General features: G+C 43.5%; 1 protein-coding gene across 2 annotated transcripts in view; it reads right to left on the reverse strand.

The window, feature by feature from the left end:
* SCAPER (S-phase cyclin A associated protein in the ER) overlaps nt 1–5,933 on the reverse strand; it is a 583,444-nt gene extending 577,511 nt beyond the window's left edge. The window contains exon 1 of one of the 2 annotated variants that reach the window (XM_025390645.1): nt 5,847–5,924. The gene's annotated coding sequence lies outside the window, so the exon portion shown is untranslated. Of the gene's footprint in view, nt 1–5,846 lie in introns of both variants that reach the window. The other variant, XM_025390644.1, reaches the window with a different exon arrangement.
* Between the last annotated feature and the right edge of the window lie 6,924 nt (nt 5,934–12,857).

Genomic DNA, 12,857 nt, shown 5'->3' on the forward strand with positions numbered 1-12,857 from the left:
ACACACTGCAATGGAAATGTAAACCAGTACCGCTGGTTTGGTAACAATCTGGCAGTTCCTCAAAAAGTAAAAGATAAGCCACCATATAACCCAGCAATTCTACTCCTAGGTTTATACTCAAGAGAAATGAAAACACAAGTCCACACAAAAACTTCTACAAGAATATTGACAGCAGCAATAGCCAAAAAGTAGAAACAATGCAAGATGTTCACGAACTGATAAATGAATAAATAAAATGTGGTATATCCATATGATGGAATATTATTCGTCCATAAAAAGGAATGAAGGGCTGATACATGCTACAACATGGATGAACCTTGAAAACATTATGTTAAATGGAAGAAGTCAGACACAAAAGGCTTCATATTGTACAATTCCATTTATGCGAAATGTCCTGAATAGGCAAATCCATAAAGACAGCAAGTAGATTAGTGGGTGGCTAGAGCTGGAGATAAGATGGGGAAGTGGGGAGGGAGGCCAGAATGGAAAATAGCTGCTAATGCTTATGGGGTTTCACATTGGGGTACTGAAAATGTTCTAAAGTTGATTGCAGTAATGGATCCACAACTCTGTGAATACATTAAAATCACTGAAGTGTACATTTTAAATGGGTGGATTTTATGGTATATGAAGTCAATAAAGCTTTAAATTAAAAAAGAAAGCAAGCTATGTCCTAATCCAAAATGTCCAAAATTGCAATCATTCAGTTACTACCTTCATGATATTTGCCATAACTAAGTACCACCTATAAAACAATTTACATAATTTTCTTTCAATAAAATGACATTTACTCAAAAAACACTATCTTAAATGTAAAATCAGTTAATACACAAGAAATATGGATATGGCAAAATACTGACAGGGGTACTCAAGTAAATGAAATTTGAGAAACTCAGGACTGCAAAAAAAACAGTGGCCAAGCAGAAAGTGCAGCACCCAAAAAACCAAAGACAAAAGGCAGTAAACAGGGAATGAACACTAGGTCTGGCTGAGCCCAAAGTGTCTGAACAAGTTCCTGCCTTGTTCAGAACTGAAGTCTCACTTGTCTTATTCTGCCCTGCAATTCCGGAATATCTGTGGAGATGCCTAAGAATCCTAGAGACGGAAATGTAAAGATGGGCTCAAGTGCCAGGAAAGGTATATCTTTTCTTTATCCAAGTTTGGGTACACAGGTTGTAAAAGAGCAAGGAGTAAATGGCAGACCCAAAGCAGTGAGAAGCCTGCTGGTAGCCCTACTCCAAAATATAGGGGCCCATCTAACTGAAGCCAGGATAGTATATCTATGAATTATCCACATATTGGTCAATAAATTGTAGAAAAATTGAGGTTTGCAATCACAGTTCCTCTCCAGGGTTCACAAAGTCTGTCACCCATGTTTTTGCCTTTTCCAATGTTTAAGAAAATCTGAGTATTTGCCTTTCTGAGTCTGATACTTTAATGTTGTCGCAGGCATACTCAAAAACTACCAATAATTGTTCACATCTTTGCTAATCGGAAAATACATGTATTATGGTAAAAATGAGTAGTTTGTAGCCAGGTGTGGTGGCAGGCGCCTGTAGTCCCAGCTACTCGCGAGGCTGAGGCAGGAGAATCGCTGGAACCTGGGAGGCAGAGGTTGCACTAAGCCGAGATCCCACCACTGCACTCCAGCCTGGGCGACAGAGCAAGACACCATCTCAAAAGAAAAAACAGTAATTTGAAGAGCAATATAGACATTTTATAATTCTAAATTGTTTAATAAGATTTTCAATTCTGATTACTTCTATATATACTTCCATGAATATGTCAACCAAGTTATTTATTTTCTCTCATGAAAGTGGCATGCTCCTGTAATCCCAGCACTTTGGGAGGCCAAGACGGGCGGATCACGAGGTCAGGAGATCGAGACCATCCTGGCTAACACGGTGAAACCCCGTCTCTACTAAAAAATACAAAAAACTAGCCGGGCGAAGTGGCGGGCGCCTGTAGTCCCAGCTACTCGGGAGGCTGAGGCAGGAGAATGGCGTGAACCCGGGAGGCGGAGCTTGCAGTGAGCTGAGATCCGGCCACCGCACTCCAGCCTGGGCGACAGAGCCAGACTCAGTCTCAAAAAAAAAAAAAAAAAAAAAAAAAAGAAAGTGGCATGCTCAATTGAAAATACTGAAACTCTCTCTCTTTTCCAATACTGTATTAAAAGCAGTCCTAATGCATACAAAAATCTTGACAAATTAAATACGATGTCTGAAACTTGCTTCAAAACAATTTAGTGGGGAGGTAACTTTTATGGAATAATACTGCCTATGTATAATGAATAGCTAATTTTTGAAATAGATTGATACATAGCAGTTCATCATACTATTCTCTTTTGTGTATGTTTCAAAACATAAAATGAACTTATTACTTTAAGAAGTTATCATTTTGGCAAAACCTCATGAAATCTTTAGTGTTTCATGTCACAGAAGAAAAAGTCTTTCCATAAATAATTTCTTTCTAATAATTTTCTTTGAGACAGAGTCTCGCTGTCTTGCTCAGGCTGCAGTACAGTGGCACGATCTTGGCTCACTGCAACCTCCACCTCCCAGATTCAAGCAATTCTCCTGCCTCAGCCTCCTGAGTAGCTGGGACTAGAGGCACATGCCAGCATGTCCAGCTAATTTTTTGTATTTTTAGTAGACACGGGGTTTCACCGTGTTAGCCAGAATGGTCTCAATCTCCTGACCTTGTGATCTGCCTGCCTCGGCCTCCCAAAGTGCTGGGAGTACAGGCGTGAGCCACCATACCCAGCCTCTAATAATTTTTAAAGCTAGCTCCATCACTGGACTGCAGATCTTTTCACTCTTTGTATTTCACAAGACTCATAGCCAATCAGTGAAAGCCAAAAATGTTTGTGAAAAAGGTTAGCTACAAATGCACCACGGAATACTATGCAGCCATAAAAAAGAACAAAATCAAGCCCTCTGCAGTAACACGGATGGAGCTGGAGACCACTGTCCTAAGTGACTTAACGTGAGAAAAGAAAACCAAATACTGTGTGTTCTCACTTATAAGTGGGAATTAAACAGTGAATACATGATGGTAAAAGTTACGAACAACAGACACTAGGGATCACTAGACCAAGGGGGGCATGGGCTGAAAAACCACCTGTTGTCTACTGTGCTTATGGCCTGTGTGTGTGATGGGATAGTTGGGACCCCAAGCATCAGCATCAAACAATTTACCCATGTAACAAATCTACACATGTACCCTTACCATATAATAAAAGTTGAATAAAAGTTGAATTTAAAAAAAAAAGTTACCATCCAGCAGAAACTGCAAACAGAATTTTATTAAGTTTTGCTATGCCAGCCATTTACAGTTTCCTCTTCTACAATTTCAGAAATGCCAATTACACAATGGATATCAGATTGTACCCTTAGAGAGAATTCTATTAAACTTCCCCCTAAATAATACCACCACTTTCTAAGTGTTTAAATAACATTCACATGTGATTCCCAAAGAAGTTGTTTCTCCTTTAAAACTAATCTGGGCTGTGGTCAGAGATCAGCATGGCCAGCATGGCGAAACCCCATCTCTACTAAAAATACAAAAAAAATTAGCCGGGCATGGTGGTGAGCGCCTGTAGTCCCAGCTACTCAGGAAGCTGAGGCAGGAAAATCTCTTGAACCCAGGAGGTGGAGTTTGCAGTGAGCCAACATCGCCCCACTGCACTCCAGCCTGGGTGACAGAGTGAGACTCGGTTTCAAGAAAAAAGAAAGTGAAAGAAATGACAGAATCTCAAGTCCCTTCATCTTACTTATCTTTAAAACATTCCTGTAGCTAATTGAAGAGATTAATGGCCTTACTATCAATCTTTTAGGAGTTCTTAAAATACCTATGAAGCACCAAGGGCAAACATTTTTAAAGTCCGTTTAGAATACTTCATCCTTTGGACCCCAGTCACCAAAATTTACTTTAAAACACATTTGTGCAGTACTGCTGATTACATTTCCATGGTTGTTTGACCTGAACCACCAAGTGATTAACCATAATGCTATGGTCTGCATGTTTGTGTTCTTCAAAATTCGTGTTGAAATCCTAGTTTCCAAGGTCATATTAGGAGGTGGGGCCTTTGGGAGATGACTGTATTACGAGGGCAGAGTGTTAATGAATGGGATAAATGCCCTTATAAGAGGCCAGAGAGAGACCCCTTCACCCTTGCACCATGTAAGGAGACAGCTAGAGGGTGCCACCTATTAACCAGAAAGCAGGCTATCACCAAACACTGAATCATCAGACATCTTGATCTAGGACTTCCTAGCCTCCAGAACTGCAAGAAATGAATTTCTGTTGTTTATAAGCCACTCAGTCTGAGGTATTTTGTTATACCAGACTCAAATGGACCAAAGACACATAGAGAATATTTGTAATGCAGCTCAAGGGAGTGTGAAGAAAGAAGGAAAAGAGCATTTGTTGAGGGCTTACCATGGGCCAGGAACATTTCTAAATGCTTTACAGACACCTAATTTATTACTATCAACAAATTTATGAGGTGGATATTATTCCTTCTTTACAGATGAGAAAGGCTCAGAAAAATTAATTTGCCAAAAACAAGGGGTGGAGCTGAGATTCAAACTCAACTCAATCTGCCTTCAAAGCCATCAGATTACTTCTCCCACAAAGACAACCTTCCAAAACACATTAAAAATTGACTCTTTGATTGATAAAAAATTATTTAGTGAATATCATTCTTCATTTCAAGTGGCATAAATCATCTGCAACCAACAAACTTTGAGGAAAAGTCATAGTTAACAGAAATAATAGAAGGGACAGAGCACCAGAATAGGCCAGAGTAGGACAGTGGTCAGACTACTAACCTTAGGTCAGAAAACTTAATACCAGATTTACCACTCACCAGCTGGTGATCTAAGGCAAATAATAACCTTTTGAGCCCCCGTTTTTCCATTCATAAAATAAGCATTACTCCTAGCCCACCCATCCTTCTACCACAGATTATTTAAGAAGATGAAAAGTTAATGATGAAATTAATCCATAAGCTAAGACAAACTATAATTCATATAAGGAATTAGTATCTGTTTGGTAAAATGACTATTAGTGAAGAGCTATTTTCACGGAAGATAACTTATCACAAGTAGAATAAGAGATGCAGTCCACCAGCAACAGGAAGCTGCTCACAAACAGGTGGCCTCATCTCAGCGGGGGCCCCCTTAACAACAGCACATGTTGCTCTGAGGACCAGTTTTGTGTCTGCTTTCTAACAATCCCGTTCCTCCCTGCTGCCGTTCCCACGAACGAGACTGTAAAACGGTGTAGGGGAAGGCGCGAAGGAAGTGCTGGGAGAAGAGCAGCAACAGAAGCAGGAGGCTGGGTCCCACAACTCCCAGGTGCGAGGGGCTCTTCACTCCTCCAGGCCTCAGCTCACGCATCTGGAAGACGGAGAGGCCATTCCTGCCCTGTTTCCTGGGCAGAGCTAAGATCAGAGTACAGGGAAAGCACGGTAAACCCCGCTGAGAATGAAAGATGACGATGACGATCACCTGTCAAACGAAGGGCGGCTCCTCCAGGAGCCCCTCGCATTTAGACATTCCAGAAGCCTCGTCACCCGCGGCCGGGGCTGCCCCCAAGTGAGGTGACGCGGCAGCCCCCTACTCATCCCTCAAACCGCGTAGTGTGCGGGGTCTTACGTCCCTAACACCCCAGATGAGCCCGCAGAGGAGGCCCGGACGCGGCTCACTCCCGCCCCCGTCCCAAGGCCTCCGAGGCCGACCTCTGAGCCCTCCCCAGGCTACCGCGGCTCCCCTCCCCCAGCAACGATCCCTGCCCCGCTCCACCCGCACTCCCAGGTGAGGGGAGGGGGTGAAAGGGCGTACCCCGCCGCCATTTTGTCCCCTAGTCCCCGGAAGGCATTCAGACGGCCCGCGCCCCAGCCCGGACCCGCCCGGGTCTGCGCTACGCACGCGGACACTCACCCCCCGACCGCCCTGCGCACTTCGAAGCGGCTCAGAGCGTCCCGCCGGGAAAGGGGCGGGGCGGGGCGGGGCGGGGCAGGGAGGCCTCGGAGAGGCGGGGTGGCTTCTAGAGGCACCACGTGATCTCAGCCGCTGCCGCGCCGCTCCCGGCTGCAAGAGCTGTGTAGTTCGCGCGCAGGCGCACGTCGGTTCGCGCCGTTGGGGCGCCCAGAGGGGAGTTCGGACGGTTGATTTGGTTCGATGTCCGGGCGCGGCTTTTCCGAAGCTGTTTCTTTTCCTAGGTTAAGCTTACACCGCCGCTTTTGGTCACACAGGCCCTTCTCGTACTCAGTCTCTTCCCTCCGCCTGCCTTATCACCACAGTCAATCCACAGATTAAGGATTCAGAGGCGCGCCTCACAGAAATCTGTACTGGTGAAAGCACTTGGCAGGAACACGCCGGGCTGCGCTGAACACAACTAGGCCTCCTAGAGGCTTTATCAGGGCCTTTCTGTGTGCCAGGCTTGGAAGGTCGAAGTACAGAGACCTAACAAAATACGTTTCATCTACTTCAAAGACAAACGCATGATGAATTAAATACTTTAACATTTAAATTGGTCTAAACAAAATAGAAAAAGATTCAATGCAGACCGTAATTATCAAACGAATATTCCCTGTCCCTTTTCTTCCAGCTGGGAAACAGCTCTTTGCACTTCCCTCTCCCTCCTCAGCCGCAGTAGGCCGGAAGTCCTGGACCCACAAGTGCTGTGGGGACAGGAACCATATGGCTATGTTCTGGCTCCCTTCGTCTCTTGCCTTCTTAGGAAACTCGCTTTTTCATTTATTCAGCAAATGTGTGTTGACCACATACTATGTATCAGATGGTATTCTAGATGCTTGGAGTTAATACGTGAGCAAAATAAACAGAAATCTCTAAAAAAAGCCTCCGACTTCTTGGAGCAGGGTGAAACCAGGCAAGTGTTACATCAAGTTTAGCCAAAAGCTGAGTCCTTACATATTTTAAGTTCAGCCTGAAACTTTCTCCCTAAATAGTGAACTATAACCTAAATGGAGGTGTAAACAGACTGCAGCCTACTCTTGCGCCAATCACCAAGTTTTGGCCAAAGGCGGCCAGCTGTTCAAACCGTGTTCAAATAAGGTAAAGGTCTAGCTATAACCAATCCGGCTGTTTCCCTACCTCACTTTTCTTTCTCTGTCTATAGACCTTTCTCCACCATGTGGCTCTGCGGGAGTCTGTGTGAACCTACTCTGGCTCAGGAGGCTGCCTGATTCGGGAATAGTTCTTTGCTCAAACTCTGTTTAATTTGGCTAAGGTTTTGCTTTTAACACAAGAAATAGTAAACACAATAAATAAGTAAATTCTATAACATGCTAGGCACGACAGTAAACAAAATGAGCAGGATAAGGGGGATAGAGTAGGGAACGTACTACAATTCCATAAAAGGTGGTCAGGACCTCATTTCTTAACTATCCCCGCCTCCTTTCATACCCATAAGCATGTAAACAACCTGAAGTCTCTCCCGTCTTTAAATCTCTCACCCAACCTACCAGACTCCACTTCAACCTCTGCTTTCTTTCCTATGATACATTTCTCCAATTATCTAAACAAGAGTGCCTCCAATTCTTCAACCACTACTCAAGTCTGGACTTACTGCACTCTGATTTCTGCCCCACCAACCCACTGAAACCATTCTTTCCAAAGTCACTAGGGGCCAGCTGCCGTGGCTCACGCCTGTAATCCCAGCACTTTGGGAGGCTGAGGCAGGTGGATCACCCGAGGTCAGGAGTTCGAGACCACCCTGGCCAAAAGTGGTGAAACCCCGTGTTTACTAAAAATACAAAAAAAAAAAAAAAATAGCCAGGTGTGGTGGCGCACACCTGTAGTCACAGCTACTCGGGAGGCTGAGGCATGAGAATCCCTTGAACCTGGGTAGCAGAGGTTTGCAGTGAGCCGAGATCATGCCACTGCACTCCAGCCTGGGTGACAGAGCAAGACTCTGTCTCAATTAAAAAAAAAAAAAGAAAAAAAAGTTGGGCTGGGCCGCTGGCTCCTGCCTGTAATCCCAGCACTTTGGGAGGCCGAGGCGGGCAGATCACGAGGTCAGGAGATCGGACTATCCTGGCCAACATGGTGAAACCCCGTCTCTACTAAAAATACAAAAATTAGCTGAGTGTGGTGGCATGTGCCTGTAATCCCAGCTACTCAGGATTCTGAGGCAGCAGAATCGCTTGAACCAGGGAGACGGAGGTTGCAGTGAGCTGAGATCGCGCCACTACACTCCAGCCTGTCCAGAGAGTGAGACTCTGTCTCAGAAAAAAAAAGTTATAGGGATTTCCCTACTGTATATCTTATGGACATTATCATCATTACCTAACTTAATTTCTCTTCATGACACTCCTTCCTTCTGGAAATACTTTTCCTTGCCTTCCATTTTTACTCTCTTGGTAGCACTTCTCCATCTCTATCCACTCCCTCTCCATCTCTTTTAAAGTCTCTCTTCTTTCTTCCAGACTTTAAATATTGGTATCCCACAGGAATAGGTGTAAGCCTTCAATCTTTTCCTACTGGACACACTCTCTATGTGACCACTGCCTTTTACATAACTTTGATTAGCATCTTTATGCTCTGCATTTCCCAATATGTATCCCCAGCCCTGATTCCTGCTCCTGGAATCCAGGCCACATGGTTAACTACCTACTGGTCATCTCCACTCGAGTTAATAAAAATAATTATGACAAAAACCATTCCTCTTTCTTATATACATATAAAACAGCTTTATTGAGATATAACATACATATAAAACAGCTTTATTGAGATATAACATACATACTATACAACTTTCTCACTTAAATTATACAAATCAGTGGTTTTTAGGATAGTCACGGAATTGTGCAATCATCACTGCATTTTCTTCACCCCAAAAAGAAACCCAGTACTCGCGTCTCCATTTTCCCTCAATTCCCTCAGCCATAGGCAACCACTAATCTACTTTCTGTGTGCATAGATTTGCCTATTCCGGACATCTCGTATAAAGGGAGTCATGAAATGTAGTATTTTGTAACTGACTTCTTTCAGTTTGCATATTTTCATGGTATGTTGCCGGGCACGGTGACTCACACCTGTAATCCCAGCACTTTGGGAGGCCAAGGCAGGCGGCTCACAGGGTCAGGAGATCGAGACCATCCTGGCTAACAAGGTGAAACCCCATCTCAACTAAAAAATAGAAAAAATTAGCCGGGCATGGTGGGCGCCTGTAGTCTCAGCTACTTGGGAGGCTGAGACAGGAGAATGGCGTGAACCCAGAAGGTGGAGCTTGCAGTGAGCCAAGATCACACCACTGCACTCCAGCCTGGGTGACAGAGAGAGACTCCGTCTCAAAAAAAAAAAAAGGTATGTCCACGTTGTAGCATGCATCAACACTTCATTCCTTTTTAAGGCTGAGTAATAGTCCATTGTATAGAATATATAATCACCTTTTATTTATCCATCAGTGGAAGGACATACAGACCATCTCTACTTTTTGACTATTATGAACAATGCTGCTATGCACATTCATTTACAAGTTTTTGTGGGGATATATATTTTCATTTCTTTTGGGTATATTCCTAGGAGTAGAATTGCTGGGCTACATAGTAACTGTATTTTAAAATTTTTCTGGAACTGCTAGATGATTTACCAAACCAGCTACACCATTTTATACTCCCACCAGCAGCATATAAGGGTTCCAGTTTCTCCACATCTTTTCCAACATTTATCATTGTCTGTCTTTTTTATTACAACCATCTGAGTGGATGTGAAGTGGTATCTCATTGTAGTTTTGATCTGCACTTCCCTGATAGCATATTTTCATGTGCTTGTTGGCCATTTGTGTATGGTATTAGAGAAATGTCTATTGAAATCCTTTGCCAATTTTTTAATCAGGTTACCACTCATTGTCTTTTGCCACAAAATCTATTCCTATTAATGATATGCCAAACAGTCTGGTTCCCCTCCATGATATGCTGCTCCTTGGCCCCACTGATGGCAGACATGTAACTTGCTTCAGCCAATAAAATGTAAGCAGGAATGTCAGTTCCAAGCAGAAGTTTTAAGAGCCAGTTGTGGGTTCACCATATCTCTTTTCTGTCTGCCACAAGCAATTTGTTTTAGAAAGAAGCTATTCCATCAGCATAAGTTCCACACTAGAGATGACATGGAGCAGAACCACAGCTGATCCCCAGTGGACATGTAGCATTTGCTATGGTTTGGCTGTGTCGCCACCCAAATATAATCTTGAATTATAATCCCCATAATCCCCACATATCTAGGGAGAGACCTGGTGGGAGGTGATGGGATCATGGGAGCGGTTTCCCCCGTGCTGTTCTCATGACAGTGAGTTCTCACTAGAGCTGATGGTTTTAAAAGGGTCTCTTCCCCCTTTACTCCTCATTCATCTCTCTCTCACCTGCAGCCATATGAGATGTGACTCCTCCCCTTTCACCATAATTGTAACTTTCCTGAGGCTTCCCCAGCCATGCAGAACTGTGAGTCAATTAAACTTCCTTCCTTTATAAATTACCCAGCCTTGGGTGTTTGTTTATAGCAGTGTGAAAACAGACTAATACAGCATTTGTTTTTGTAAGCCACTCAGATGCTTGGGGACATTTGTTACTGCAGCATAACCTAGCCTGGCCTATAGGACACACTTATCCTATGTGACTGGCTCCACTGTCCCTCCAGGCTCCTTGACATGGCCTATGAAGCCCTGAAGATCAGGCTTGTTGACCTATACAGCCTCATTTTTAGGCCATTCCCTCAACCACCCTATCCTCCAGACAAGATAAAATGCATTCAGGCCCTGGAATTTACTTCTTCCTCTCTCTTTCTCCCTCTCCCTAACCTGACTTTGCCCAAGTATTCATTATTACTGGATTAATATAATATTAATAGCTATATTTGCCTAAATATTTTCTATGCACAAGACATATATGTGTGTGCATGTGTACACACACGTCTTGTGCATTGTTGTCAGATAAAATACATATGTGTGTGTATGTACACACATACGCACACACACATATATGTATATATTTGGTCTGACAGCAACCCTGAGAATTAGGTGCCATATCCCATTTTACAAATCAACAAAGACCCTAGATTTACTTTTCCTGGTGCTAGGAAGGGGTAGGGCCAGAATTTGAACCTAGGTCTATTTGATTCCAAAGCCCTTCTTTGAGTCATTATGCTATATTAAGAATTAAAAGTAATTGAATGTTATTAAGCATTTGCTATATGGCAGGCATTATGCTAAATGGATATTAGCATGAACTTTTCCTGGATTATATTTAATGCATATTAAGAAATCCATGCACTCAAAGTATAGAATAGTGGTATCCCACAGCAGTTTAAGGCCCTGAATTTGGAGATAGATAACATAATATGCGACCTTGAGCAAATTACTAAAATTCTGTAAACTCCACATTCATCATCTCTAAAACGGAGCAATAAAATACACCTCAAAGGGTTTTGTGAGTATTAATGAATCAATTTTTAGAAAGCACTTAGAAAGCCTTAGCATAGAGAAAGAGGTCAAATTATACCAACTATAATGTTTCTTTTGTCATCTAATCTCACAACAAACATATGAGGTGGGTACTACTGTATAACTACCCTCTTTTCTTCAGCTGCCCTGTCTTTTCCCACCTCCTGGCTTCCACACCTGAGTCCCTCCAGAATGTCCCTGCTCCTTTTTGCTACCTGATCAACTCCTCCCCACCTCTAGGACTTGCCCCAGATATCCTTTCCTGCACTTTGGCAGCAGGCTTGGTTGCTTCTTCCTCTGGACTTACAAAACATTTTGTGTGAACTTCAATAGTTAGACTTCTTGGAAAGCAAGGAACAAGAATCCACTTGGCCAGACATGGTGGCTCACACCTGTAATCCCAGCACTTTGGGAGGCCGAGGCAGGCGGATCACGAGGTCAGGAGATCGAGACCATCCTGACTAACATGGTGAAACCCCGTCTCTACTAAAAAATACAAAAAAATTAGCCGGGCGTGGTGGTAGGCACCTGTAATCCCAGCTACTTGGGAGGCTGAGGTAGGAGAATGGTATGAACCTGGGAGGTGGAGCTTGCAGTGAGCAGAGATGGCGTCACTGCACTCCAGCCTGGGTGACAGAGCAAGACTCTGTCTCAAAAAAAAATATCTTCAACTGTTTACTATACCATGCCCAGCCCCAGACCCACTTCTAAAGTCAAATCTAGTGACTCAGGAGAGAAACGTAAGGTCTATTCCAAGAAAAATAAACTTATACACCAAAACCACTGCAAAAACATGTATTTTCACCAGCAGTAACCTGAAAAACATTTATGGGAGTAGATTCTAAGGGTGTTTTATAAGAAAAGATAGAATATGATAACAGACCAGGCTAAACTTACAATATGGATGTCCTTACCTGAGGTTCTCATTTTAATGTGCTAAATTGAGCGACTGGGCGGAGCACAGTGGCTCACCCCTGTAATCCCAGCACTTTGGGAGGCCAAGGTAGGCGGATGACCTGAGGTCAGGAGCTCAAGACCAGCCTGGCCAACATGTTGAAACCCCATCTCTACTAAAAATACAAAAATTAGCCAGGTGTGGTGGCACATGCCTATAATCCCAGCTACTCGGGAGGCTGAGTCAGGAGAATCACTTGAACCCAGGAGGCAGTGGAGGTTGCAGTGAGCCAAGATTGTGCCAACGCACTTCAGCCTGGGTGACACAGCAAGACTCCATCTCAAAAATAAATAAGTAAATAAAGCAAATGGAAGCATCTCTAATGGTTTGCTTGGATGACTGACTGAAACTAGGATTCAGTAGTGGCCTACATTAAATGAAGCTAAGCTGAGATGCCAGAACATCTCATATAACGTGGAAAAAGCAAAGGTTTGTT

This window comes from Theropithecus gelada, chromosome 7a (assembly GCF_003255815.1).
Source record: "Theropithecus gelada isolate Dixy chromosome 7a, Tgel_1.0, whole genome shotgun sequence".
Lineage (NCBI taxonomy): Eukaryota > Metazoa > Chordata > Mammalia > Primates > Cercopithecidae > Theropithecus > Theropithecus gelada.